This window comes from Triticum aestivum, chromosome 2B (genome assembly GCF_018294505.1).
Source record: "Triticum aestivum cultivar Chinese Spring chromosome 2B, IWGSC CS RefSeq v2.1, whole genome shotgun sequence".
Classification (NCBI taxonomy): Eukaryota; Viridiplantae; Streptophyta; class Magnoliopsida; order Poales; family Poaceae; genus Triticum; species Triticum aestivum.
The window spans coordinates 105,248,992-105,273,815 of NC_057798.1; positions in this window are offsets into that span (position 1 = coordinate 105,248,992).

Sequence of the window (24,824 nt, forward strand, 5' to 3'; positions counted from 1 at the left end):
CAGAGCAAATGAAATGGCGAAAGAGATAGTCGACAAGTGCGAAGGATGTCAGTTCTACTCCAACATGTCACACAAACCTTCCTCAGCTTTGAAGACCATCCCAATCGTCTGGCCTTTCGCTGTTTGGGGATTAGATATGGTTGGACCACTGAGAACTGGCAGGAGTGGCTTCACCCATGTACTAGTGGCAGTCGACAAGTTCACCAAATGGATCAAAGCCAAGCCCATTTAAAATCTTGATGTTGGCACTGCCATCAGCTTCATGAGAGAATTAATATTCAGATATGGAGTTCCGCATAGCATCATCGCTGATAATGGGTCAAACTTCGATTCCGAGCAATTCAAAGCCTTCTGCGCTTCTCAAGGCACACGAGTCGACTACGCTTCAGTCGCCCACCCCCTGTCGAATGGACAAGCGGAAAGAGCAAACGGCCTAATCCTCAAAGGACTAAAACCCCGGTTGATGCACGACCTCAAACACGCAGCAGGCGCGTGGGTCGACGAACTTCCATCAGTTCTTTAGGGATTGAGGACCACTCCAAATCGGTCGACTGGGAGAACTCTGTTCTTTCTAGTCTATGGGACTGAAGCGGTTCTGCCAAGTGACCTGCTTCACAATGCACCGCGAGTCGAGCTCTACTCCAAAGTCGAAGCAGAACAAGCCCGACAGGACACAGTCGACCTTCTGGAAGCAGAAAGAGAGATGGCCATGATCCGATCGACCATCTATCAGCAAGACTTGCGCTGATTCTACGCCAGAAATGTGAAGAGCCGAGCCTTCCAAGAAGGAGACTTGGTCCTCCGAGTGGACCAACAGAAGCCACACAAGCTCGCCCCTACTTGGGAAGGCCCCTTCATTGTTACCAAAGTTCTCTACAACGGAGCATACCGTCTTTACAACGTCGATCGCCAGATTGACGAGCCACGAGCTTGGAATGCGGATCTGCTCCGCCCCTTTTATACTTAAGTATTCACTCGGATGAGTTGTAATAAAAGTACTTCTGTAGTTTATTTATCAAAAACAAGAGTTCTATAATTTTCCCAGTGATTGTTGTTACTTTTGTTCACATAAATCAGTCCCCCAGTGGGTGGCTTAGCTGCGAATCCGTTTCGCCTAAGTTTGTAAAAAAAAATCCTTACCTATTGGTGAGCTAGCCTCCCGCTCGGAGGCTTATCTGCGAATCCGTTTCGCCTAAGTTTAAACAAAATCCTACCGAGTGGTATGCCAGCCTTCCACTCGGAGGCTTAGCTGCGAATCCGTTTCGCCTAAGTTTAAACAAAATCCTACCGAGTGGTAAGCCAGCCTTCCACTCGGAGGCTTAGCTGCAATCCAAGTACTCGCCTAAGTTTAAACAAAATCCTGCCGAGTGGTGAGCCAGCCTCCCACTCGGGGGCTTAGCTGCAACCTAGTTTCGCCTAAGTATAAAATACAACGTGCGCTCCGCAAGGAGGACGAAGCGCAGGTCGACTGCAATCTTCTCCTTCTGAGCTACGGCACAAATACAACATGCGCTCCGCAAGGAGGACGAAGCGCAGGTCGACTGCTACCTTCTCCTTCAGAGCTATGCCACGGGAATCCTACCGAGTGGAGAGCAAACCTCCCACTTGGGGGCTTAGCTGCAGCCCAGTGCTCGCCTAAGTTTTTGAAAATCGTACCGAGTAGAGAGCAAACCCCCCACACGGGGACTTAGCTGCAGCCCAGTGCTCGCCTAAGTATTTAAAAATCCCACCGAGTGGAGAGCAGACCTCCCACTCGGGGGCTTAGCTGTGGCCCAGTGCTCGCCTAAGTATTTAAAAATCCCACCGAGTGGAGAGCAGACCTCCCACTCGGGGGCTTAGCTGCGGCCCACTGCTCGCCTAAGTATTTAAAAATCCCACCGAGTGGAGAGCAGACCTCCCACTCGGGGGCTTAGCTGCAGTCCAGTACTCGCCTAAGTATTTAAAAATCCTACCAAGTGGAGAGCTAACCTCCCACTCGGAGGTTTAGCTGCAGCCAGTGCTCGCCTAAGTTTGAAATCCATTTCGATTCACAAGGACGACGAGGTGCAGGTCGACTGATACCTTCTCCTTCTGAGCTTCACCACAAATACAATGTGCACTATGTCTCGACCCGCAAGGATGCAGGTCGACTGCAACCTGTACTCCAACCTACAAGAATACATCACCAGTACTAAAATATATACCAAGTGAAGGGCAGTGTTCACTCTGAAGCAAATGCAAACATATTCAACGGCAAAACCAAGTTTGGATAGCATCCTACGGATCCAGAAGTGCTCAGGCATCGAGCCTGTTAAAGTCTATCGGTTACAAAAACCACTCGGCATTCCGAGGCAAATTTAAGGCATCAAGCATAGAAGTTTTTTACTCCTCCTGCGGAGGACTGGAAGGTGCAACAAACTCGTCCAGGTCGATTCCATCTGCGATCCGAGTGGCAGCAGCAATGAAGGTCTCCATGAAAGATCAGAAGTCATACTTCTTGGTATTGGCCACCTTGAGAGACACCAGCTTGTCCTCTCGCGCGTCCTTGCAGTGAACAACGACTAGAGACAGAGCAACGTCGGCACCACAACTGGCAGAAGACTTCTTCCATTCTTGCAGTCGACTTGGAACTTCGTTTAGTCGAGTCATCAGAGACTCGAGGTCGTTCTGAAGTGTTTCTCCTAGCCAGAGTGCTGTGTCGATGTGCGATGTTGCAACCTTCGGTCTTGCAAGGTAGTCGACCACAACAGCAACGCGAGACTCGAGATGGAGCACGTTCATGGCGGCTTCATCCTTCACAGGAGAGTTGATGGGATCCAAGCCAGTCTCCACTCGACTAGTCTCCTCTTCAAAGTTTTGGCAGAATTCTGTGGATACGATCCAAGGATAAGCTAACGTTCCTACAATAAGTCAATGACTACCAGTCGGATATAAGGGGTTACCTTCGAGCATGAGGAATAACTGCTTGGCGAGCCCTCCCAGATAAGCCTCTAAGTCGTTCTTCTTTCCCACCAGTTCGCTAGCCTTGTCACTCAGGGCCATCTTGTCATTCTTCAGTCGGCTGACCTCCTTATTGGCCGCGTCGAGAGCAGCTTTCAGATTGGTATACTCCTCTCCAAGTTTGCTGATTGAAGCCAACTTTTCTTCTGTGAGTTTCGTCTTGTCCGATGCCGCTTTCTGCGCCACGGCGAGGTCAAGGTCCTTCTTCTTCCGAGAATCCCTTAGTTTCTCTGTGAAATGACAGTGAGATCAGACTCGGGAATGGACAAAAAATAAGGGTAGTTGTCAAGGTTCTTAGCAAACATACCTTTTGCCCCCTCCTCCGCCTTCGTGAAGTTCTCCTGGACAAGCTTCAGATCAAGTTCGAGCTAGATATGCTTGTTCTCCAACTCAGTATAACGAGCCACAAGCTCGCAAGATTTCTGCGAAAGATCAGTCGACAGACATCAAAGACAGGTCACTTCCGAGTGACTAAGAGAAAAATCGTAGCATTTCTAAGACTACAGCCGAATCAAAATATTCAACTATAGTCTCGGGGACTACACCCAGTGGGTGCACTCAGCGTGCCCCCACTGGTTCTACCGGCTCGGATCAATCAGTGAACCGAAAGTAGCTAACTACAAACAGTTAGACACAGTTTCTAAAAAAAGAGGAAAGCGAAGTATTCTTCAGACCATAGCCGACTACCAGCAGTCGACCACGGTCTCGGGGACTACACCCAGTGGGTGCACTAAGCGTGCCCCCACTGGTTCCATGATTCCATTCGACCAGATCGAGTGAAGAAAGTAAAAGCGAAAAAAGTTCAAGACATAAAGACTACAGTCGACTGCCAGCAGTCCACCGTAGTCTTGGGGACTACACCCAGTGGGTGCACTCAGCGTGCCCCCACTAATCCAGACATTTCAATCGACACACCCAGTGGGTGTATGACAGATATTAAGATTTTCAGAAAGAAAAATTGCCAGGTATCATATCCTAACAGAACAGGCGGTGGTCAACTAACCTCGACATTGCTCTGAAGAGTTGAACTCGCATCATAAGCTGCTTGGCTGGCGTCTCGGATCGCCTTCACCCTCTCCATCATGACCCCCGCCTGGCGTATGGCTTCCTTGGCAGCACCTGCTTGGTCCTCTGGGACGTGGTGTGTGGAGAAGAGGGAAGTTGGTTCAGCACTCGACGACAGAGGGCAGGCACTCGTCAACGGCACCGCAACGGTCACGGTAGCCCGAGCAATGTTGCCCCCCTCCGGAACCAATGTTTCAGGTGCTGACGCAACCTGAGCAGTCTTGCCAGCAGACGCTTTCCTGTTCCTCCTTTGCCTCAGTGGCTCCTCATCGTCATCGCCAGGGAGATCAATGATAATGCTAGGTGGAGCTACAGAAAAGGTTCAAAGTCAAAAATGCAGATCCAATCGACCGAAAGTGAAACTGCACAGATCTTAGAAAGATTAGAAGTGGCAGCATCCTCCATTTCTTGATCTTCATGCCTGGCTGAGGTCTTGGAAGTAGCAGCACTGCGATTTCAGAAATCAGTAGGTCAGCGATTGGGTCGACCAAGAATATATCCATGTTGAAAGAGAAAAACATGAGTTATGCCATTACCCAGAAACAGTCGGAATCTCCATCCTCATCTTTGGTAGGGCCTTCGCTGGTTTTGTCGGTGCCGCTCGGGGTTGCTTCGACGCTTTCTTAGTTGGCGCCGGAGAAGTCGTCCGAGGGCGTTTGGTCGACTACCCAGCAGGCACAGCTCCCTTGCCGCGCTCGACCGCAGGATCATGGGCGAGCTTGGACCGTCTTTCAGTACGAGGAGGCTCGACTACCTCCTCCTCTTCCTCCTCCTCTTCCTCATCAGAGCCAACATCTTCTTCACCCTCGTCGCCGTCCGACTCCCACTCCTCCTGGCTTTCACCTCCACTTCCTTCTTCTTCTTTGGTCTGTTCTTGCGCCCCGTTGGGCATCGAGTACATCTTGGTAGTGATCTGGAAGACAACAAACAAGATAAAGGTCAGTCGACCGAATTGCAGCAAAGCAGAATGAAGAAAACAGAATCACAATCAGAGAAATGTAGTCAGACCTTGTCTGGTTCCTAGGACTGGTCGAGTGGCGGGATCCTCCTGGCCCCACGAGGATTATCTCTGTTCCCCGTGATGGCGGTCATCCACCTCTCCAGAGTGACATCGTCGACCTCCTCCGGGTGGACCCGAGTGGTGTCTTCCGTATCAGAGTACAACCACATCGGGTGGCCCCGGTACTGAAGTGGCTGAATGTGCCGTCGAAGGAAAACCTCTAGAAGATCCATGCCCGTCACTCCGTCTTGAATGAGCTGGACTACGCGCTCCATCAACATCCTAACCTGAGCCTTCTCCTCCGGAAGCACCTTCAGAGAAGATGGCTTGTTCACTCGGTCCATGGAGAACGGGGGGAGGCCAGTCGACTGCCCTGGTGTCGACTGGTCTTGGCAGTAGAACCAGGTCGACTGCCACCCTCGAACCGACTCAGGAAGGGTCATGGCTGGATAGGCACTCTTACTCCTCATCTGAACCCCGAGACCCCCACACATCTGGATCACTTGGGTCCTCTCGTCATTCGGGCTAGCCTTTTTTACCATCTGAGAGCGACAGGTGAAAATGTGTTTGAAAAGGCCCCAGTGCGGTCGACAACCCAAGAAGTTTTCGCACAAAGACACGAAAGCAGCGAGGTAGGAAATGGAGTTGGGTGTGAAGTGATGGAGTTGTGCACCAAAGAAGTTCAGAAACCCCCGAAAGAAAAGATTCGGCGACAGAGAAAAACCGCGATCTACATGGGTGGCTAAGAGGACGCACTCACCCTCCCGAGGTTGCGGCTGCCACTCCTTCCCCAGAAGCCTTGCTGACCCATGGGGGATCAGTCCTTCGTTGGCCAAGTCATCGAGGTCCTTCTGGGTGATGGTCGAGCGGATCCAGTCTCCCTGGATCCAGCCTTGCGGCAGGCCAGACCACGACGAGGATCCGCCCCGACTAGGCGCTCTCCCCTTCACCTTCACCATCGCCTTCTTCGCCCGCTCCAAAGCCGCCGTCTTTTCCTTCACCATCATCGCCGGCGAGGCATGCAAGGAGCAGCGAGGCGGAGTTGGGGGCGGGCGCAGCGGGCGAGTTCGAGGAAGAGAGAGAGGAGATTGAGGGCGCACTGTTTGAAAAAACCCCGTCCGGCGCCTTATATGAAGTCTCGTCCGAGTGGCTGACTGGTAGGCCCGGGCGATCCTGTCAAATCCCGCAACAGTCGCGCGCGTGATACGTGGCGAAAAAGGTGGCGCGGAAATCGAGGTGTCCCTGCCTTATCCCATTCGAGTAATGCGGCTTCCTCCGCCTCGCGCGCTTCCCGAAATTCAGATCCCGCTAAATCCGCGAATAGCAGAGCAACTTGTCAGACTGAAGATTTCCTCTGATCCATCGCTCGGAGATCTCCAAGTATAGAAATGTCACTCGACCAATATAAAGAATAGATCAAGGCGACTGAAAAAGAAGTTGGTGTCGTCACCTAAGGTCATTGATCCAGAACAAGACATACTCATAGCACAAAAAGAGGGGTCGGAAGAATTCTCAACTCCTTCCTCACTCAAACCTCGATCCATTCGGGGGCTAATGATGAAGCCATGTACCTAGGGTAGGGTCATGGACCTGTCCAAAGTACCCTTCCCAAGAACATCTCTAGAAGAAACTACCTTTCAATCGACCTGGAAGGATTCCACTCGACGGACTCGAAGACACTCGACCATGAAACCACTCAATCGACCGCCAGAAGATCTAGAGTCACTCTGAACCCAAAAGGTCTGTTATTAAGTAGTCTTTATGGTCATGATAGCACTTTATGTAAGACGTTACCAGTAACGCCAGGTCTTTATGCACATTGAACCCTCCGCTACGTGGGCTGGCTGGGGTCCTGGTGCACTCTATATAAGCCACCCCCCTCCACAGGCAGAAGGGTTCGCACCCCTGTAACTCTCACACATATAATCCAGTCGACCGCCTTCGGGAACCGAGACATAGGGATGTTACTTCCTCCGAGAAGGGCCTGAACTCCATAGCTAGGATCTTGCCTCTCCTTAGTACTCCCCTACATTACTGTCAGACATAGAACCACGACACCTGCTGCCTTGAAGAAGTCCCCAAGCCGGCTGCTGCGGTCGCCGGGCCGGGTTCTGAAATCCCCGTGCCGGGTGCGACGGCTGCAGTCCCCGAGCCGCCTGCCGAAATCCCCGTACCGGCCTCTGGTGTCCTCAAGTCAGATCCGACTGCTTCTGGAGGGGCCGGCACGAAGATGGAGTCAGACTTTGGTGATGGCTTGACAGACGGCTTGAGGAGGTGCTGCAAGGAGACGCCGGCTGGTATCGCCTGTTGGGTGGAGCCGATCTGTGCCAAGGCATCTGCTTGCTCGTTGTCATTTCTTGGCACGTGGAGGAACTGGCATCCGTCAAAGTATCCACTGAGTTGCTGCACGAGGAAGCGGTAGCTTGCCATGTTCGCGTCCTTGGCGTCCCAGTCGCCTGGCGACTGCTGGACCACCAAGTCGGAGTCACCATAGCACAGGATCCGGCGAATGCTGAGTTCCTTGGCAAGCTGGAGCCCGTGTATGAGTGCCTCGTACTCGGCTACGTAGTTGGAGGCGGCAAAATGGACTTGGAACACATATCTGAGCTTGTCGCCTTTGGGAGAGGTGAGGACGACGCCGGCTCCTAGACCGGTGCGCATTTTTGAACCATCAAAATGCATCCGCCAATGGGTGGAGTCTGGCGCTGGCGGCAAGTACTGGGTCTTGGCCCAGTCAACGAGGAAGTCGGCCAGCACTTGTGACTTGATGGCGGTGCGAGGCTGGTAGTAGATGGTGTAAGGGACCAGATCAATAGCCCACTTGGCCACTTGGCCAGAAGCATCTCGGCTTCCAATGATCTCAGCAAGCGGAGCCGTGCAGACGACAGTTATTGGGTGCTCTTGAAAGTAAGGCTTCAGCTTCTTAGCGGCAAAGTGCACACCATAGCACATCTTCTGATAATGTGGGTAGTTTTGCTTGGAGACGAACAGTACTTTGCTCAAGTAATATACCGGTCTCTGCACTGGCAATGCTCTGCCCTCCTCTTTGCGTTCTACCACCATGACTATGCTGACAACCCGACAGGTGGCTACAATGTAGAGGAGCATGGGATCCTTCTCAGTCGGAGCCGCCAATATTGGCGGGGTTGTCAACATCTTCCTGAGTTGGAGAAACGCTTCGTCCGCCTTGTCGTTCCACTCGAAAAAAGTGGTCTTCTTCATGAGCTAGTACAGGGGAAGAGCCTTCTCGCCCAGCCGATTGATGAAATGGCTAATTCATGCCAGACAGCCGGTGAATTTCTGCACGTCCAGCAGTCGGGTGGGAACCTCCATCTTCTCAATGGCCTTGATCTTCACAGGGTTGCACTCTATGCCGTGCTCTGAGACCAGGAAGCCAAGAAACTGGCCGGCTGGTACTCCAAAGACGCGTTTCTCCGGGTTGAGTTTGATCTGGAATCGGCGCAGGTTCTCAAAGGTTTCCTTGAGGTCTTCTAGCAGCGTGCCACGCTTCTCCATCTTCCTCACTACATCATCCACATAGACATGGGCATTTCTTCCGAGTTGCTTGAGAAGACACTTCTACATGCTGTCAGATTTCGGGTTCCGGCAGACCCTCTAGATTCGAACACTAGGGTGCACGCGGAGACTTCGCCCACTACCTACCTGCACCTCGCCGCCTCGCTAGGATCTAAGCTATGAAAGGAACAACACAACAGACACAAGGTTTATACTAGTTCGGGCCACCATTGTGGTGTAATACCCTACTCTAGTTTGTGGTGTGGTGGATTGCCTCTTGGGCTGATGATGAACAATACAAGGAAGAACAGCCTCGCGAGGGTCTGTTCATGGCTGGTGCGATGAACTGCTAGGGGGAGTTCAGTCACTCTTTCTGCGGGTTCCAAGATGATGATCCTCTTGGCTACCTTGTGGGTGGCTAGTCCTATTTATAGGCAAAGGCCCTGGGCCTCTTCCCAAATACTGAGCGGGAAGAGCGCCAACAATTGCCATTTTGAAGGGGAACATCCAGTACACTTATCCTGACTAAAGTTGGTCCTCGCCTGTCAAAGGCTCTGGTGGTGACGCCGGCTTGGGCTCCACAATGACCTCCTTCCTGTCGTTGCGTCGGTCTTGGCCTTGTTGCACCGAAATGTATGCCTTTGCTTGATGCTCTCGCCTGTGCTTGCTCCCTTTGGACCAAAGAGGAAAGGAGGACACTGCGCGGGCTGGCACCCGCCTGGCGCCCTTGGTCGTCATGGCTTGCGTCATGGGCACCTCGTGAGGTACCCCGCCTTGATCTCTCCGCCTCCTCGTGAGCCAGCCTGACGAGGCCATGCCCGAGGAAGCTTCCTGTCGTCCACCCCGCGAGGCTTGGCCCCTCGTGAGGGTCTTGAGCTCGTGCTGATGAAGATGGGCCGTGCTGGGCCGCCCCTTGAGCCACGCCGCAGGACGAAGGCAGGCAAGTCTAGGGACCCCCGTTCCTAGAACACCGACAGTAGCCCCCGGGCCCAAGGTGCGCCCGGACTTGGCTGAGCAGAGAAGCGAAGGGGCAAGTGCGAAGCGCCGCGGGCCCTAACAGCCTGCGGCCTTGGGCGCCGCGTGGCGGTTGGTTGGACGTGGGCGCCTTAGCAACTGCGTGAATCGACAAAAGAGCGGCATCTGCCTAGGCTTTGCTTCCCTTGCTTCCTCCGGTCATTGCCTAGATCCCCTTTCTTGCGCCCTTCCTTCCTGCCTCTGATATCTCCAGATCTACTTCAACCGCATGCCCTAGCAAGATATGGCGCCTCGCCAAACCCCGACCGAAGCTTGGTACTCGCGCGCCTTGGACTCGCCGAACGTGTCGGAGACGAGCCTTGCCCGGGTGCGCCGGATGGTGGCGGCGCAAGGCATCGATGGGGTAGAGGTGTTCAAGGCTGGCTCCGCCCTTCTTGAGGGCCAAGGGAGCACCTTCTATCTGCTCTTCGTGAGCACCGTTGCTGCCGGTCTGGTGCCTCCCTTTTCTGAGTTTTTCTTCTCTGTCCTCCGTCATTAGAAACTGCAAGCTCTGCACCTCCACCCCAACTCTGTTCTTCTTCTGGTGATCTTTGCCTACTATTGTGAGGCTCACGTCGGGGTGCAGCCCTCACTGGCCTTGCCGCGCCACTACTTCTCCCTCCGGACCTCTCGTGGTCCCATCTCCGCGTGCGCGAGCTTTGTCGCGTATGGCGGCTCCAACGCCATCTCGAAGCCTGGGAAGACGATTGAGGGCTTCAGGAGCAAGTGGGTCATGGTAGATGCTGGGCACATCCACCCTCGGCTAATTCTGCCCATGGAGCACCCCACGAGCTCCGATGATTGGTCTCGCGCGGAACTCGTGGACCCCTGCACGAAGCCGGTGCTGGAGAAGATGGACGCGGATCTGAGGCCGGGCAACATGGCAGTGGGAAAGCTGACCGGTGCGTCGCTCCTGAGGGAGTTCCTGGAGCACCAGGTGGCCCCGCTTCGTCAGTACTCGCTTTTGCTGTGGAGGCCCCGCCCGAGCCCCGCAGTCTTGGCCGACGAAGATCTGGCCGCGGTCCTCCAATCTTTGATCGGGGGAGACGTGGCGAGGCTGGAGGGTGCCCCTGTACCCCTGTTCCTTCGAGATGATTGGGAGCAGGCGGTGTACTCCATGCCCATCTTCAATGGGGACGGGCCCGTGCCCACGGAGGTTCCCGAGGACCCGGCGGCCCTGGCGGCGGTGAACGTGTCCTCCGGCAACTCCAGCGAAGAGGAGGAAGAAGAGGAGCGGGAAGGAGGGCCTGACTCCGAGGCTACCGACAGGGAGTCGAGAGCGCCTCTCCCCTGGCACAGGCCCCGCGCTCTCCGCCTCTTGCCGAGCAATGACGAGGATGGCGACGAGCGGGGCGGCGAGACTTGCCCCCGATCCTGAAGAATGACAGGACCGGGCTGGTCCCCCGCCGGTCTACCCCGGCTCCGAGGCGATCCGCAGATGCGCCTCCTGCTCCCGAGCCCCTCGAGGCTGATCCCTGCAGCCGGCTCTCGGGCTTCAAGTATGGCCGGAGGTTGCTCGAGCTCGCGAGCGATGTCCAGTAAGTGCTTGATTCTTGTTTTATTCCCTATTTTGTCGCTGAGGCTTGATGTCTGTATCTCTTGGCTAGGCTGGCGCCTGCGACGAAGAAGCTGAAGGGGGCTCCTGAGGTTCCGTCTGGGGCAGCGCCTCTACCCGCGAAAGGAGGTGACTGCAAGGCACGGGCCTCTCCTTCCCGGTCGTCCTTGCGAGGCCTGGTGGAGCTGGCTGGGGCGAGCTCAGCCCCATGGCCCAAGCAAGTCCTGAGGTATCCTTGCCTGATGCTACCGCCATAGCTGTTGGGGCGCAGCAGGTCCCGCCTCAGGATACTGTGGTTACGCTGCCGTCCTCTCCTCCTACTCCACCAACCGCTGTCTCTCCGACTCCTCCCACTGTCCTGGATCGTGCTACTGCTGTACTGGACCGGCTGCGGCAAGATCTTCTGGGGGCCGACCCTCGCTTGGTGGCCGGGCGCTTGGAGCTGGCTTCTGGCTGGATTCACTCTAACGCTTCGATTCGAGCGGCGCTGCCCCAGGCCTCGATAGCTTGCGACGAGGAGAAGAAGGACGTCCTTGGGGCGAAGGCTGCTCGTGACGCCGCCTTGGGGGAGGTGGCCGATGCGCGAGGTCGCTGCAAGGCGCTGGAGAGCGAGCTGCAGGGCCTGCGGGACCAGCTTGCCAAGGAGGTCCGCACTCGCCAAGAGAAGGACGAAGACATGAAGGCTCGCGAGGCGGCCGTCAAGGACCGAGACGCCAACCTTAACAAGCGCCTTGACCGCATGGGCGCACTGGAGCAGGAGTTGGAGGCGAGGAAGGTTGAGCTGGACGGCAAGGCGCGGGTCCTCGCGGAGGACCGCGAGGCCTTCACAGAGATGGAGGTGAAGGCTTGCCCCTTGCTGAGGTTGCTTTACGACAGCGGCCTGGAAAGCCCGCTGGCCGGCGCCGAGGATGGCCCCGCCAAGCTGCTCCTTTCCTGATCCGTGCTCTTGAAGATGTCACCCTTGGCCTTGGCCCTACGACTGAGGCCGAGGCGCATGTCTTGTCTTCTGCAGTGCTGACGCAGGTCCTTACCCACGTCTACCTTCGCGATCCCAACGTCCACCTTGACAGCCTGCTGGAGCCAGCGAGCGGCGAGCTTGCCGCTGCCGCTGCTGAGGCCGTGAAGGGTCGTGCGGAGGCTCTGCTGGAAAAGTTTCGGGCCTTCCACACCAAGCCGAAGCGAGGCGCTACCGGTCCTGCGGCTTCATGAGGCGAACCCGCTCCGCGAAGCTCCGCCGCCAACAAATGACTCCGTTGTGGCTCCTGTCCTGCTTTCAGCTCCTGCAACATGCATCATGCCTCGGGGAGGCGTTTAAACTTGTGTTTGGTGTTGTGATAACAGTTATGGACTGTAATATTTGCTTTTGAATTCCTTGAGGTTTGTATTTTTCCTTCCTACTTGCTTATGTTCTACGCTGGCAGAGCCCGGCCCCGCGCATACCTCAGCCGCCGTTAGCCCGGACCGGAAACCAGGACAGGACCAAGGAGTGAGGGGCTACGTGACAAGTTAGGCTCCTGAGTCGCGATGCTCAGGAGTCCCCCTAGGCGCACGAACAGCAAGTAGGGAGGTGAGATGTGGGTGTGAATCTACCATTCTATGTCTGCAGAGCCCGGCCCCGCGCATACCTCAACCGCCGTTAGCCTTTCTGAACTAAGGAGTGAGGGGCTACGTGACCAGTTAGGATCCTAAGTCGCTATGCTCAGGAGTCCCCCTTGACGCTCAAACGACCTTCATACCTTGGCTCCGCTCGGGGAGGGACGTGCGACGAACAAGGCCCGAGGGTCCTGGCTGGGTGGCGTGCGTCTGGGCGTGACCCAGGCGCAGCCCCCGTGCCCTGCCCCCTCGCGCGGCACTCCCGAGGGGAGGCGTTGCGATGAGGTCAGACACTGAGCTCTGGGCTCCCTGAGGTTGATGCGGCCGGGGGCCACTCTTAGTTGTTTATTACCAGCGCGGAGCATAGCGCCTCCGTATGTGTATGGGCATAGCCTCTCCTCGGCAGTGTCATCAGCCAGTGCGGAGCATGTTACTTCCACTAGTGCGTGGGAGGGGGCTCCCCTTCGGGAGGAGCCCCCGGGGCGTGTACAGCCCCGCCCTGACACTTGGGCACCCGTGAGCTAGCGTGGGACTCACGGGGCCCTACCTCAAGGCGGGTTGCGCCTGGCACTGGGCCTTAACTTGTGATGTGTTCCTGCAAGTTTGGTTAGATGCCGACGCTCTACGTCCTTGGGTCCCGACCCTCGAGCGGGTCTCAGCCGTCGCTGGTATGCCAGGTCGCGATGCCGTGGACAAAGCCAGAGGGTGAGGGCTGGAGAGCCAGTAGGAGCCCATGAGTCGTGATGCTCAAGTACCCCCCCCTTTAACATGCAAGCGGCCGACATGAAGGAAGAAGAGGTGCCATGGACAGGCATCAAATAACAAGCATGATGGTCCGAACACATGGCCCGAAAAATAAACGCAAGAGGGGTACATGCCGCTGGGTCTGGCCCGAGCGACTTGGGGATGATGCAGCCCGAGGGGCGCCCCCAACAAAGTAAGATAGGAACATAAAGTAAAAATGGGATACATGCCGCAGGGACGGACCCACACGGCCTGGGAATAATGCAGCCCTGGGGGGCGCTCCCAGCTGGAAACGAAACTCGAAAGATGTCACCTGATGGTGTTGAAGACGAAGGGGTGTTGGAGTACCGGACGTCGTGGGCTGCGGAAGCCGATCTTCACGAGCCCCCAAGCCCAGGAGCCTCGGGAGGTTCTGGAGGCGCTGGTGGCTCCTCGCGGACCAACTCCATCTCCGACAGGACTGTGGAACGCCTGGCCTCCTGAGCCTCCAGGATGCTTCCCATGAGGCGCTGGCGCACAGCAGCCGCGCTCAGCAAGCCGTAGGGCATGCGAACGTAGCTGTGCGGAGGGCCTTCCCACCGCCCCGCGCGTGAGGGCCAGAAGCGCTCCTGAGAGATGGCTCGGTTGAGCCATGGGATGTCGATGCAGACGCGCAACCCACCATCCTTGCCTGGATGGGGAGCTGCGGCAGGTAAGCGGCGGCTACCACTCATGACTCTTGACTCCTGCAACTCCTGCGTGATCTGACTGACGAACTCCTGAGGGTTTGGCCCTCCTTGCCTTGCTCCTTCCTGAGGGAAACATGCTTTGAAACACGCCTCCAAGTGGTGCCCAAGCGCCTCCCTCGTGACCTTAGCAAGGTCGGTGGCCCTCCAGGAGGGAGCCCCCAAGCCTTGCTTGAGGAGGGCGCCGGGCGCACCTTCCTATGCGACAGAAGGAGGTGCCCCCTGAGCAGGCGCAGACCCTGAGGGGTCGGGCCTCGTGATGTCTTCTTCTTCTTGGGAGCAGTCTTAGGGAGCCTCCCGCTCCCGCAATCTGGGTCTTCAAGTGATGCAGCCTGAAGAAGCTCGCTCCAGGGAGCACACTGCGTCTCTTTCTTCACAAGGCACCGTGATGACTCAGCCGCTTCCTGGCATCTTGAGGACGCTGTAGCCGTGATGAGTCACGGCCATGAACTTGGCGAGAGCTGGCTACCCGAGGATGGCGTTGTATGGCAGGCGAATGTGGGCGATGTCGAAGTCGATGAGCTCGGTGCCGTAGTTGTCGCGCGCCCCGAAGGTGACAGGGAGGCGGACCTGCCCAATCGGAACCATGGAGCCATCGGTGACTCCGGAGAAAGGCTTGGTTGGCTGAAGCTGATTGTAAGGCACTTGGAGATTGTTGAATGTCTCTACGGACAGGACGTTGAGCCCTGCCCCGCCGTCGATGAGGGTCCTGGTGACTTGCACGTTGCTGATGACTGGGGAGCAAAGCATCGGGAGGACTCCAGCTGTGGCCGCGCACTTGAGCTGATCCACTAAGCTGAACATGATGGCGCACGCCGACCACCTGAGGGGGCGCGTGGCTTCGAGCTTGGGAAGGACTGCTTTCACTTCGCGGGCGAACTGCTTGAAGATGCGTTGAGAGGCTGGGGCTTGAGCTCCGACCAGGATGCAGGCAATCACGCGCGGCTCCTGGAAACCCCCAGCCCCCTCGTCCTGATGATGGTCCTCGTTTCTCCTTGGCTGCGGTGGCAGTGGAGGGAGGCCTGCATTTCCTTGCGGACGATCCTCGCGAGGTTGATCCCTCCAGTCTCCCTCGCGAGGCTGATCCTGCCAGCGATCCTCGCGAGGTCGGTCGCGCCACCTTTGGCGAGGGCCGCGGTCTTCCCAGCGTCCTGCGTTCCCTCCTCCTCCACGGTCGTAGCCTCGATCGTTGCGGTCGGGGCGTCGGCCGATCCTCCCTTCTCGCACGGCTCGGAGCTCTTGACATTCGTTGGTGTTGTGGGTGTGGAGGTCGTGGTACACACAGTACCGGCTGCCCTCGAAAGGCTCGGGCTGATCTCTGCCCCGCTTGGTGTCTGGTTCTACCACGAGCACGGCAGCCCCCTTGCGCTTCATGTCCTTGGCCTTGGGATTTCTTCTCTTCTGGGTCTGCGGCTGGCAGCTCGAGGAGGGAAAGGTGCCCTTCCTCAGCCCTGTCGCACTTGGTCGCCAAGTTGAACAGCTCCAAGGAAGTGCACAGATCTTCATGCATCGCCAGCTCCTCCTTCATCTTGACGTCACGCACACCGTCGGAGAAGGCTGAGATGATGGCCTCCTCGGTCACCTTGGGAATCTTGAGGCGTGTGTTGTTGAAGCGCTGGATGTACTTCTGCAGGGTCTCCCCTGGTTGGTGCTTGATGCGGCGCATGTCGCTCACGGCAGGTGGCCGGTCGCGAGTACCTTGGAAGTTGGCGATGAAGCGGGTGCGCATGTCGTCCCACGAGGAGATCGTGCCAGGAGCCAGGTTCAAGAGCCAGGTGTGGGCCCCGTCCTTGAGTGCCATGGGAAACCAGTTCGCCATGACCTTCTCGTCCCCGTTGGCGGCTTCGATGCCTAACTCGTAGAGCTGGAGAAACTCCGCAGGGGCGGCCAGGCCGTCGTAGCGAGGAGGCAGGTCTGGCTTGAACTTGCTGGGCCACGCGACGCTGCATAGCTCGGCGGTGAAGGCGCGGCAGCCTGCGGTGGCCACGGGAGGCCTTTGGTGACGAAGAGCTTGGTCCTGCGGGTCCCCATATGCTGCAGCTGGGAGCAGCGCGGGGTCTTGGCGTGCTAGAACAAGAGCGTGACGGGCCGGAGCAGGGAGCACTCGGGCAGCTTCTCGGGGGCGAGGGACCTCTTGGCAACTCTGCTCTTGCCACGCTGGCGCCGGACGGAGTGGGTTCCGCCTAGGGGCCACGTGCCTTGGGGCCAGGGTGCCTTCTTGAGGGGGAGGCGGCTGAGGCGCCTTCGGAGCTTCATTGCCCGCGCAGGGCGGGGCGCGGTGCAGCGAGATGGACGGCGCAGGGGAACACCCTGCGGCGCGGACGAGCTCGGCGACGCGGTCGAGCCACTCTCCGTAGACCTCGTCGACTGGGCTGTAGCGCAGGAGCTCGTTTGCCACGATGAGCGCAGCTCAAGCCTCCATGGGCGCGCGGAGTGCGTGGGACGAAGAACCAGCTGGGGTGAGTGAGGGAGTAGCAGTGCGGACGTCTCGCCTCACGGACGGATGCTAGGACGATGCTTGCTGCTTGTTCCCCGCCGGGCCGGTGGCGGCGTTGACGGCAGGTGACGGGGAATGGCGGGGGCGGCCATCGATGGGGGCCGTCTGGGCGACGCGGGAAGCGAGAGCGGCTCGGTGCTCGGCACGGGCCTGACGAGCGTCTGCCATGGATGCGATGGTCGGTGAAGAACAGGGCGGCGGAAGACGAATTCTGGCGCACCCCTACCTAGCGCGCCATATGTCGGATTTCGGGTTCCGGCAGACCCTCTAGATTTGAACACTGGGGTGCGCACAGAGACTTCACCCACTACCTACCTGCACCTCGCCGCCTCGCTATGGATCTAAGCTATGAAAGGAACAACACAAGAGACACATGGATTATACTAGTTCGGGCCACCATTGTGGTGTAACACCCTACTCTAGTTTGTGGTGTGATGGATTGCCTCTTGGGCTGATGATGAACAATACAAGGAAGAACAGCCTCGCGAGGTTCTGTTCTTGGCTGGTGCGATGAACTGCTAGGGGGAGTTCAGTCGCTCTTTCTACTGGTTCCAAGATGATGATCCTCTTGGCTACCTTGTGGGTGGCTAGTCCTATTTATAGGCAAAGGCCCTGGGCCTCTTCCCAAATATTGAGCGGGAAGGGCGCCGACAATTGGCCATTTTGAAGGGGAACATCCAGTACACTTATCCTGACTAAAGTTGGTCCTCGCCTCTCAAAGGCTCTGGTGGTGACGCCGGCTTGGGCTCCACAATGACCTCCTTCCTGTCATTGCGTCGGTCTTGGTCTTGTTGCACCGAAACGGATGCCTTTGCTTGATGCTCTCGCCTGCGCTTGCTCCCTTTGCACCAAAGAGGAAAGGAGGACACTGCGCGGGCTGGCGCCCTCCTGGCGCCCTTGGTCGTCATGGCTTGCGTCATGGGCACCTCGCGAGGTACCCCGCCTTGATCTCTCCACCTCCTCGTGAGCCAGCCTGACGAGGCCGTGCCTGAGGAAGTTTCTTGTCGTCCACCCTGCGAGGCTTGGCCCCTCGCGAGGCTCTTGAGCTCGTGCTGATGAAGATGGGCCGTGCTGGGCCGCCCCTTGAGCCATGCCGCAGGCCGCAGGCAGGCAAGTCTGGGGACCCCCGTTCCCAGGACGCCGACACATGCAACGCTGAAACGTGGCACCGGCGTTTTGCAAGCCGAACGTCATGGTCAGGTAGCAGAAGGCTCCAAATGGTGTGATGAAGGCGGTCTTCAGCCTGTCGGCCGGATTCAGCTTTATCTGATGGTACCCTGAGTATGCATCCAAAAAAGTCAACAACTCGCATCCGGCTGTGGAGTCTATCACTTGGTCAATTCTTGGTAGGGCAAAGGGATCTTTGGGGCAGGCTTTGTTGAGGCTGGTATAGTCAATACACATGCGCCACTGATTATTCTTCTTTAACACCAAGACTGGGTTGGCCAGCCACTCTGGAAAGAACACTTCCATGATGAATCCGGCTGCCAAAAGCCGGGCTATCTCTTCTCCGACAACTCTTCTCTTCTCTTCCGATAGCCGGCGCAAGGGCTGCCTGACCGGCTTGGCGTCAGGTCGGACTTGTAACTTGTGCTCGGCGAAATCCGTCGGAACACCTGGCATGTCTTTGGGAGACCATGCGAAGATGTCCCGGTTCTCATGGAGGAAATCGACGAGCTCGCTTTCCTATTTGCTGTCAAGGTTTGCACCTATGATAGCGTGCCTCTCCGGGTGCTCCGGGTCCAAGGGTATCTTCTTTGTTTCCTTCGCCGGCTTGAATGAGCCCTCAACCTCCGACTCCTTGGGGATGGGTGACATTTCCGGCTTCTTGCCTTCCATCGCCACCACCCGGTCAAGGATCCACTTCTTAGTTGCAATCACGAGGGACTCGGCCAGTCGACTACTGTCTGCAACGCAGGCGGACGACTTCTTGTAGTCTCCGACTACAGTCAGGATCCCCTTGGTACTCGGCATCTTCATCTTGAGGTAAGCATAGTGGGGGACCGCCATGAACTTGGCCAGGGCAGGTCGGCCGAGCAGCGCATAGTAGGGGATCTCAAGGTCCACTACTTCAAACCAAATTGGCTCACGGCAGAAATGATTCTTGTCCCCAAAGAGAACATCAATTTGGGTCTTGCCAATTGGTGAGGAGGAAATGCCAGGAACTATGCCATGGAATACAGTCCGACTGGGGAGGAGCTACTTCTGCTTGATTCCCAACTTCTTCATTGTGTCACGGTATAGGATATTGATGCTGCTGCCGCCATCTATCAGGACTCTGGAGAAGCGAGCTGCCCGCCTCTCTGTTGCAAAGGTAGCATCCAGGACCAGGGCATAGGTACCGGGGGAAGGCATCACTACCGGGTGGTCGGCCCTGCTCCAACTGATGGGCCTCTCGGACCAGTGCATGAATTCTAGAGTATTTGAGGCCACTGCCTGCACCTCTTGCTATTGCTGCCCTCTGCTGCGTCTGTCATCGGCCACACTTGTGAGCACAAGATAGGCTCCGTTCTCCACAGGATACTCGTCTTGTATGGTGCTGACTGGCCGGGCCGCCGGCTGCTGGGGCAGAGGAGGCGGCAGGCCGGCAGGTGGAGAAGGCACGAGGCCATCTCCCATGGCGATCCTGGTGAGCCAATGACACTTCCGAGTGGTGTGGTTGGATGGCTTCGCGCCACTATGGAACTTGCACGGTGCATCGAGGGTCTGCTCGTAAGAGAAGGCGGGCAACCAATAGGGTTTGCCACCCTTCTGACGATTGGGCGCTGGCTGCCCTTCCGGCTACTGGTCCTCGACTGTCGCCACCTGCCGGCTGGTGGAAGCCGACTAGGTGGCCTTCCGCTTGTTGTCGCTTGGATGCTGCCGCCGACTGGTATCACTAGCCGGAGTCCGAGGAGCCTGAGGTGCCACCTTGCCGGACACATCAACTAGGATTTCCTCCTTCATGGAGGAGTCGGCCATGGTGTGCTTGTCGGCGATGATCAACAGTTTGTCGAGAGTGGCAGGCTTGTCGCAGAGAATTTGATGCTTGAGGAGGGTGCCTTCTCGGTACCCGGCGGTGAAGTACTCGATTTCCTGCACCTCGTGCACACCTTCGCAGGAGTTGTGCAGCTCGGCCCAGCACGTGAGATGGTCGCGAGTCGATTTGATGGGCCCTTGGACGCACAAGGAGAGCTGTCGGGGCTTGGGAGGCTGCTTGTATGTGCTGGTGAAGTTGCGGGTGAAGGCTTCGGTAAAATCAACCCAGTTGTTGATGCTACGGGGCTTCAGGCTGTTAAGCCACGTCCGGGCTGTGCCTTGAAGCATGAGCGGGACGTACTTCACGGTCATGCGCTTGTTGCCGTTCGCTATGCTGACAGCCATGGAATAGTCGACCAGCAAGTCCTCCGGCTTCACGGAGCCGGTGTACTTGGGCGTATCTCTTGGGAGTGTGAACCCTTTGGGAAAGGGCTCATCTCGGATTCGTGGGCTGAAGTAGGGCGGGCCCAATGCGTCTTCTTCTTCTAGTCCCAGGAATCGGTTGAGATGATCGATCCGATGGCGGGCGTCATTCTCACCGACTCCCTCTCGGCGGCCAAGGCGGTCGCCGAGTGTCGGGTGCGTGACAGGCGGCGGAGTAGGGTGCCTGGCTCCACGAGGCCGAGGAGGAGGCGGATCGCCCCGCCGCTCCACCGCTCGAGGGCGGCCGTCTTCATCTCACTCAATGGAGAGGCGGGTCCGACTGTGGCTGGCAGCCGGCTCGTTGCCTCTTCTTCCGCAGGCGCCACCAGTCAGCGTTCGGGACGTCGCCCCATGGTCCTGGGGAGGGGGCAGTTCATCATTCCGCTGGGCAGGCACTTTAGTGCGGTAGCCGGCTTCGTGTTGCACTGCGGCCGTGTCTAGGAGCTGCTGGACTCGCTCCGTCATGTGGCGGCGCTCATCATCGTCGTATTTTTCTAGCTCATCCATCACCGCCTGGGCGGCCCGGATGTTCTCTGCAGGCGTGGCGTAAATGGAGCGCTCTGCCCCGAACATGCTGGCGATGGTCGCGCCATGCTACCAGATCGTGGTGATACGGCTAGGCCCCTCATGAGTCGGTGTGCCACCAACGGCTCGATCCATTTCGTGCCTGTAGGCGTCTGAGAGGCGTCGCATGCTGGCCAGTCGACCAGCACTCTCGAGGAGCTGGACGTGGCGCGCCTCCTGCATCTCAGCATCTGCGCCCTCTGGGATGGGTGCCGACAGGTCTTGCAAAGCCGCGTCAATTGGGTCTCGAGCGCGTCCGTCCGAGTGCTCGCTGCTATTGATGACAAGCACCTCCGTGACGGTGCTCCCACCGCTGTGCTCGCAAAGAGGTGGCTCGTCATAGACCACCATGTTGGTGGGGAACGCGTCAAACGACGTCGTGTCAGAGTCGATGATCATTGGGTCGATGGAGCCAACAGACTCCAGGTCCACAATAGGCTCACTGGTGACGTGGAGCTAGCCGAGGAGGCTGACGAGGCGGCTCTCGGGGCAGCCGGTGCCCGCGTTGGAGGTCGGCTCGTCGGAGAGGTGGATTTCGCCAACAAGGTCGGCGAGGCAGCTCGCCACGCAGGCAATCTCCACAACGTGCAGCGCGTCAAGGCTGACGCCGTCAGGCGTGCTGGGCTGGCTTCGCTCGCCAGGAAGGAACAAGGTTCCCGTCCAGAGCATGTCTCCAGGAGACGGTGCACCTCGCCATACGGTGGGCGCCAAATGTCGGGGGTTTGGTGTGACATATGCCAATGGATGGCTTATCATGGTGGGAGTGAGTAGAACGTCGCCGGTGCCTGGAAGCGAGATGAGGCATAGACACGAACGCCGGTGTACTTTACCTAGGTTCGGGGCTCTCCTAGGAGATAACACCCCTAGTCCTGCTCTACGGGGTCTCCGCATGATCACTAAGGCACAAGTGATACAAAGGTGCTCCTTGAGCTGTGTGCTAGAGGCAGAAGGAAGCAAGGCTAGCTCTCTTCCTGCTCTAGGGTAGTGTCTGGTTCTAATGGGGTCAAACCCTTTGCATGGGCGCCCTGGGGGGTTTATATAGGCCTACACCCGGGGGTACAATGGTAATCCGGCCAGGTGCTAGGCCCAGCTGTCAGTGTCTCCGGCATCCGGCTTCTCCGCCGACTATTGGGGCCCGCCGCCTGGTCTGGTACGGAGCCGACAGGCCGCTCCCACCGCCGGCGGGTCTGGTCGGTGGCTGCTCACTGTGGTCATGCTGCCTATGACGCAGGCTTGGTCAGCTCAGTGTGGCTATAGTCCCACCACCTGGGGGGAGATCGTTGTAGCCACACCTGGTCTCATCAGGTTAATGGTGCACTTGCTTCGGGGGAAGGGGCGGCCACCGGCTAGAGGCTGGCCTTCCCCAGGTCTGACTAGTTCGGCATCCGCTGTCTTCCAAGATGTCACTGCCCGATAGGGCCCGCATCCTGCGGTCCGTATCAACAGGTCGTCGTGGGGAACAGGGCTCCGCCTATCTAGAATGACGTCACGGGGGAGTGGCAACAGTGCCACGTCATGCGGAGATCTCCGCCTGTACGAGGCACTGTGGCCATGCCCAGCCCAAGATTCAGGGGCGAGGGGCTTCACTGTTGCCACGCCCTGTCTCGTCCTCTTGATGGGGGCATACACTCTAAGGGCACTAGGTGGCCGCCTGCACGACGCCGTCCTCTCTAGAGGCCGGCTGACTGGAGTCGGCCGCTTATGGTGCCGTCTGCTGGTGGTTGGCCATCCTCCGGTGGCCGACCGTTGAGCCAGCCGGCCCTCGGAGGTCGGAGCTTCAGCTTGGGACACGGCGGGGCGAAGCGGCCAAAAGTTTTGACATGTTCAGGGACACGGGTGAGGCTAACCGTGGCCCATTACTCCGACACACATAAAAGAAAAGAATTGAAACATAGAGAGAGCATCATGAAGAATATGACTATCATATTTAAATCTAACCCACTTCCTATGCCTAGGGATTTTGTGAGCACATAATTTATTGGAACAAGAATCAACTAGCATAGGAAGGCAAAACAAGTATAACTTCAAAACTTTAAGCACATAGAGAGGAAACTCGGTATTATTGCAACTCCTACAAGCATAAATTACTCCCTCATAATAATTTTCAGTAGCATCATGAATGAATTCAACAATATAACCATGACATAAAGCATTCTTTTCATGATCTACAAGCATAGAAATTTTTCTACTCTCCACATAAGCAAAATTCTTCTCATTCGGAGTTGTGGGATCACTAATTCCTAAAGTTGACACTCTTCCAAACCCACTTTAGATGATAGTATTATTAATACTCCAAAAGATATACGTGAAGTTCATGGAGCATTCTACAATTAATATATACTAACCAATATCCAAGCTCAAAATATGTAAGTGAAGCACACGAAGCATTCTATAAAACCATACTCAAAAGATTTAAGTGAAGCACAAAGAGCAATTCTATAAGATCATACTTAAAATATATAAGTGAAGCACATGAAGTATTCTATAAATAAATGAAGGGCTAACTCATACTCGCATGGTTCTTAAATAAAAAAAACAAAAACACAAAGGACACAAATCATGTGAACAAAACAAAAACCGAGGTATACCGATATTTGTTGAAGAAGAAAGATGGGATGCCAACCGGGGCATCCCCAAGCTTAGATGCTTGAGTATCCTTTGAAATATTTACTTGGGGTGCCTTGGGCATCCCCAAGCTTGAACTCTTGCCTCTCTTTATAATTCTCATATTGATAGCTCCTCGATCTTGGAACACTGCATCCACACAAAACTTTAACAAAAACTTTGTGAGATTCGTTAGTGTAATAAAGCAAACTACCACTTTAAGGTACTGTAATGAACTCATTCTTTATTTATATTGGTGTTAAACTTAATGTATTCCAGCTTCTCTATGGTTCATACCCCCCCCCCCCCCGATACTAGCCATAGATTCATCAAAATAAGTAAACAACACGCGAAAAACAGAATCTGTCAAAAATAGGACAGTCTATAGTAATCTGGAAATTTAGTAATGTTCTGTAACTCCAACAATTATGAAATGAATATGAAAATTTTAAAAATTTGTACAGAAGTAATGTGCAAAAAGTTTCAGATCCATTTGACCTTCTCATAAAAAATGTAAAATCATGCGCTACAGCCAAAGTGTCTGTTTTTGTTATGCACATAGTAAACAAGCAATTTAATCATCCTAAAACCAAAGCTTGGCACATTATTTTTATAATACAATGGATATATACAAGGGGATAATTATTTACAGAGAAACTTCCATGAAAAATTCTACATTGTTTCTGTGAGCATGAACACAAGTGCTCAAGGTCGACCCTCACTTCTTCAATGCATAACTTTCCAATCACTTCTCTTTTTGAAAAACCTTTTTAGGCATTAGAGGCAAGTAAAAAAATTGCATTTTCATTCTTTCATTTTTTTTTGAATGTTTCACCCACAACTAAACAGAAACAAAAAGGAAAAACAAAATATACTTAGTGAAGAAAGCAAACAAGCACACACAAGAATATCAACCCCACACTATTGCTCCCCGACAATGGCGCCAGAAAAGAGCTTGATAATCCCCAAGTGCAGGGAATCATTGTAGAAATTTCCAAAGGTGGAAGTGATAAGTATGGAGTGTCAAACCCACAAGGAGCTAAAAATAAGGTCAATATTCTCTCAAGTCCTATCTGCCACTGATACGACTCTACGTACACCGAATGTTTGCTTCCAACTAGATACGAGAAATAAAACTACGTTGTGGGTATGAAGAGGATAACTTTGCATGATATCGGAGAGCTAAAATATAAAAGTAGGTGCTATTATCATAAAGTTAGAAAATATTACTAAATATTATAAATAGTGAGTGTGGAATAATCATGGATCGTTGTGAGGAATTATCCTACGCAATTGTTAACAAGACCAGTAGTCATTTTTGCAATTTCATATGAGGGAGAGGCATAAGCTAACATACTTTCTCTTTGGATCATATGCACTTATGATTGGAACTCTATCAAGCATCCGCAAATATTAAAGATCATTAAGGTAAAACCCAACCATAGCATTAAAGCATCAAGTCCCCTTTATCCCATACGCCACAACCCCCTTACTCGGGTTTATGCTTCTATCACTCAAGCAACCCAC